Source organism: Mustela nigripes, chromosome 2 (genome assembly GCF_022355385.1).
Source record: "Mustela nigripes isolate SB6536 chromosome 2, MUSNIG.SB6536, whole genome shotgun sequence".
In the NCBI taxonomy this organism is placed as follows: Eukaryota; Metazoa; Chordata; class Mammalia; order Carnivora; family Mustelidae; genus Mustela; species Mustela nigripes.
Genome location: NC_081558.1, coordinates 173,060,163 through 173,065,093, shown reverse-complemented (window position 1 = coordinate 173,065,093; position 4,931 = coordinate 173,060,163).

The window sequence follows — 4,931 nt, the reverse complement described above, 5'->3', positions numbered from 1 at the left end:
AAAAAAAAAAAAAAAAAAAAAAAAAAAGAATTGTAGACATTTGAGTTTAGTTATGACTTATGAGTTGTTTATGCTATAGAAGAAAAAAGTATTGATTCCAGTCCTAGCTTCTCTCATACTACCACTGATCCCTAGTGATCTCTTCGGTTTCTGCAAATTGAGACTGCTAATTTTGAACAACAGCCTACAATGGAAATTCTTGGAAATCTATCATTAAAAAAATTTCTGTATCATTTTCTTATCTGAATTGACCCATATAATATATTCCTGCTTCCTAAGAAACTTATATAAGATTTTCTGGTGTATAGCACTGTAGTTTGAAATCTAATAAAATAAGTTTGCCTGTATATTTTAGTTTTATACTACTTAGAGAAAGAGAAAAAAAATCTTAATAAGATTTTTGAGATGGGGCTCCTGGGTGGCTCAAATGGTTAAGTGTGCCCTTTGGATCAGGTCATGATCTCCAGGTCCTCCAATTGAGCCCCATATCTGGCTCCCTGGTCAGTGGGGAGTCTGCTTCTTCCTCTCCTTCCACTCTCTGCCAGCTTGAGCTCTCTCTGTCTACCTCTTTCTCTCAAATGAATAGATTTTAAAAATTTGTTTTAAATATGATTTTCAAAGACAAATTTTGCTTTGCCTCAAAGACTATATTCTATCATTACTTTGGGATCCATTGGGGTATTTTGACCAATATGTATAATTATGTAAATTTTCTGGTCAAAATGGGTTTATTTTTCCATAATGAAAACATCAAAATATAGGCACAGGTTGAACATTTTATTTTCTTGTTTTAAAGTACTAAATATAAGCCATTTATTTATTCAGCTGTGTTAGAAATTACTCTCAATGTACTTATCTGAATTATTTAACAGAATTAAGCTGCATTCTTACCTGTATGTTTTGAACGTTTACCTTATAATCAGAAAAGGTCAGCAGGAACTGAGTTTAAATCTCATGCTAATTTGCCATAGCCCTCAGTTGTAAGAAGAGCTAGGAAGGTGAGAAGTTGAAATCTGCTAACTAATTCAGATAAATCAATACTTATGGATGCTAATAGCAAACGTAAAGATAAATTTGAATACTTCCTTTACCTGAGTGCTCTGAGAAGAGTCTTACAACTTCAGATTTCTTTTTTTTTAATGGTGGTATGTCTTGTAGAATTTCAGAATATAAATTATGGTCTCAAAAACATTTTGGGATTGAAAGAATGAAAGTCTATTAGACTACTAAGAGGTCAGTGTCAATAATTATGTTCCTTACAATGCAAAGGTAACTTTCCCATCAAATGCTTATGGGACTTCCCTATGATGACATCAATGTATTTCTATGGGGAGATTCAGCTTCCAAAACATATTAACTCTGTGACATGAATTAAAGATGACCTGTGAGACAATGAGGTTAAAGTAAATGACCTTTGCTAAAGTCCCTAAGTCATTTGATGATCATCTTGCTGGTTCTTATGTAACTGACATCATTTCTAGAATTCTGTTCATTATCCTGTGCATAAAATGTAAAATGAGGCAAAGAGAGTCTTGGGTCAGCTTGGACAGTTACTGGAGAGATTAATACGGTTTATAAAAGATGATTAGCATTTAGAGAGGAGAACAAAAGGTGTGGGAGGATTAGTTAGGCTCATCAACTCCTTCACTCTGAGTTGAATTTGTTCCATGTATTGCAAAACCCTCATGGAAATGATAGTCTACTGCTCAGGAAGTTGCCATGCTCTTTTTCTAGTGTCTAACCAAATCCATTTTTCTTTTTTTTTTTAAGGTGTTTTTTTGTTTTTGTTTGTTTTTGTTTTTGTTTCAGATTTTACTTATTTACTTGAGAGAGAGAGTGAGTGAATGAGAGAGAGGGAAGGAACAGAGGAAATAGAAAGAGAGAAGTTGACTCCCTGCTGAACAGAGAGCTGGACATGGGGCTCTGGGGTTTGGCCCCAGGACTCTAGGACCATAACCTGAGTTGAAGGCAGAAGCTTAGCTGACTGAGCCACCCAGACACCTCCAAATCCATTTTTCTTATTTTGGTATTCCAGATTTTCCAAAGTCAGCCTGTGTCTTACCTATCAGTTTCCTTTCTTCCTCTTACATCAAGGCACTTGGCCATGTACATCCCTTCACTGACCTTCTGTGCTTCAGCTAATCATCCCTTCACTGATAATGTTTACATCATCTAAAACTCCTTCTCTCTTTCCTTCCATCTCAATACTACTCATCCTTGAGCTCAAATCAGATCTCCTCCATGAGAACTTTCCTAGGTCTTTTAAATAGATTTGATTTTTTTTCTTTTCCTGATTTACATGATACTTAACTGCTTTTATAATGCATTCACCAATGTATCAGGGGCGACTCTTACATGTCCTGATTGTAAAAGTCTTGACTAAATGTTAAGTCACCAGTCATGTCATGCATCTTTTGAGAAACGATCAACACACTGAGCTAGATCCTCAATACCTGCTGCACTAACTGCTAACATTTCCATTCTGCTCAACTTTTATCAAGTACTTTCAGTATGCAGGTAATGGAAAAGACAAAGGGGACTGTGGAACTGGATGTGCAAATGGTGGAGGCAAGTTCTTAGTTTTTATATATGGCTCCTACTAGAGCTCATCTTCTAGTGGGGAGAAATAAAGGTACTTACATTGGTAACTAGTGTGTAATTTCTGATTATATCCTTCTTTCTGATTATATCCTTGACCTTCCTCTTCTTTCATTCTAGACTTTTCCCCATATTAGCTCATCTACTCTTGTTTTTCCAACTACCTTTCATCTTCTGATGGCTTTGGTAGAGGAGATATTTCAAACCATTTTGGTGTACATTCATACTAATAAGATCATTGGTAGTATGTCTTAAATATATATATTCTTACTTACAAATTAGATAGGTGTGCTACTATGCTAAAATATTATGCATTATAAAACATGAAAAGAGAAATTTAAAAGCAGTTAAACTAAAGAAATGGTATTAAAATTTTTAATTTTATATATCAATAATATTAAAACTTTGTTTACTCTCCACTAACACTATTATTAATTAAACATTCTGGTCAGAAAAATTGTGATATATGGCTTAGTATTTAAATTGTAGCTTAACACAATAATACAGCAATTAATTAATTAGTTAATACAGCAATTCAAGCACTTGCTTGAATTTATTTCCAAACATCTCTTAAAATCCTACAAAGTTGAAAAGATACTATACACAGATAGACCTGCTCAAATGGGAGAAGAATACGAGTTTTGAGTGGGTCTCAGAACAAGAAAGCGCTCTTCACCAGGTCAATACTGACTCAGCATCCAATAGTATTAGAAATATCTGAGACACAGCAATAATATGGATGTCCTGGGGGGAAAGCATTTGCTGTGATCCACTCCTTCCTTTTCTAGGGCTTGGGGATATCCCTCAGGAGCAGATGATCTGGTCTAATCTTGTGATGTGTACTTCCAGATTATAGAATAGTTAAAGTGTTTGAATAGTTAAACATCTTTTAAACAGATCGATGTTTAAACTAAACTAATTGAATAGCTTCTTCCTGCTATTTTGTCATAGCCCAACCCAGAAGCCTATCCTAGCAAGAAAAACAAAAATAATTCACTTTAAGTGTATGATATAAGCAACTGTTATATATATTATATAAATATATTTTATTATATTTATCTTATTTATAAATATGTAATAAATATAAATAAATCTAGACAGACACATGAACACAAACATATACAAGTGCATATATGCAGATCTAGATATATACTGGATTTGCACATACTCTGGTAGCAATGACAATCCATTAAAAATTATGAAAAAAAGATATGATTTAATCAGAGTTGTTTCTGAAGAATAACAAGGTGGCTATGTTAAGGAAGGAATCTTGATACTTCAAGATGTAAAAGTTAAGTAACCAAAGTGTTGCAAAACACAAAAGCAGGGCGAAGCCTTCAGGAGAATCAGTAGTAAAGAGTGTGGAGTTTCAGTGTTGAGAAAGGCAGGACAGGAATGAACTTGAGGATGGGTCACTCATTATACTTAGAGTATGGGGTACAAGAAAGCTAACATTTAAGAATTCTTAGGACAGAGAATATCCAAAATCGTGCTCATTTTCATGTCTTTCCCAAACATCCACTAGGCACTCTGACATCACATTATCTTAACATTATTTGAATTTTGGAAACATACTTTTATTTTTTTAATTTTTTATTTTTTATAAACATATTTTTATCCCCAGGGGTACAGGTCCGTGAATCGCCAGGTCCATACACCCCAGGGCACTCACCAAAACACACCCCCCACAATGTCCATAACCACACCCCCTACTCCCAACCACCCTCCCCCAGAAACCCACAGTTTGTTTTGTGAGATTAAGAGTCACTTATGGTTTGTCTCCCTCCCAATCCCATCTTCTTTCATTTATTCTTCTCGTACCCACTTAAGCCCCCATGTTGCATCACCACTTCCTCATATCAGGGAGATCATATGATAGTTGTCTTTCTCCACTTGACTTACTTCACTAAGCATGATATGCTCCAGTTCCATCCACATTGTTGAAAATGGCAAGATTTCATTTCTTTTGATGGCTGCATAGTATTCCACTGTGTATATTTACCACCTCTTTATCCATTCAACTGTTGATGGACATCTAGCTTCTTTCCATAGTTTGGCTACTGTGGACATTGCTGCTATAAACATTTGGGTGCACGTACCCCTTCAGATCACTACGTTTGTATCTTTAGGGTAAATACCGAGTAATGCAATGCTGAGTCATAGGGCAGTGCTATTTTCAACATTTTGAGAAACCTCCTTGCTGTTTTCCAGAGTGGTTGCACCAGCTTGCATTCCCACCAACAGTGTAGGAGGATACCCCTTTCTCCGCATCCTCGCCAGCATCTCTCATTTCCTGACTTGTTGATTTTAGCCATTCTGACTGGTGTGAGGTG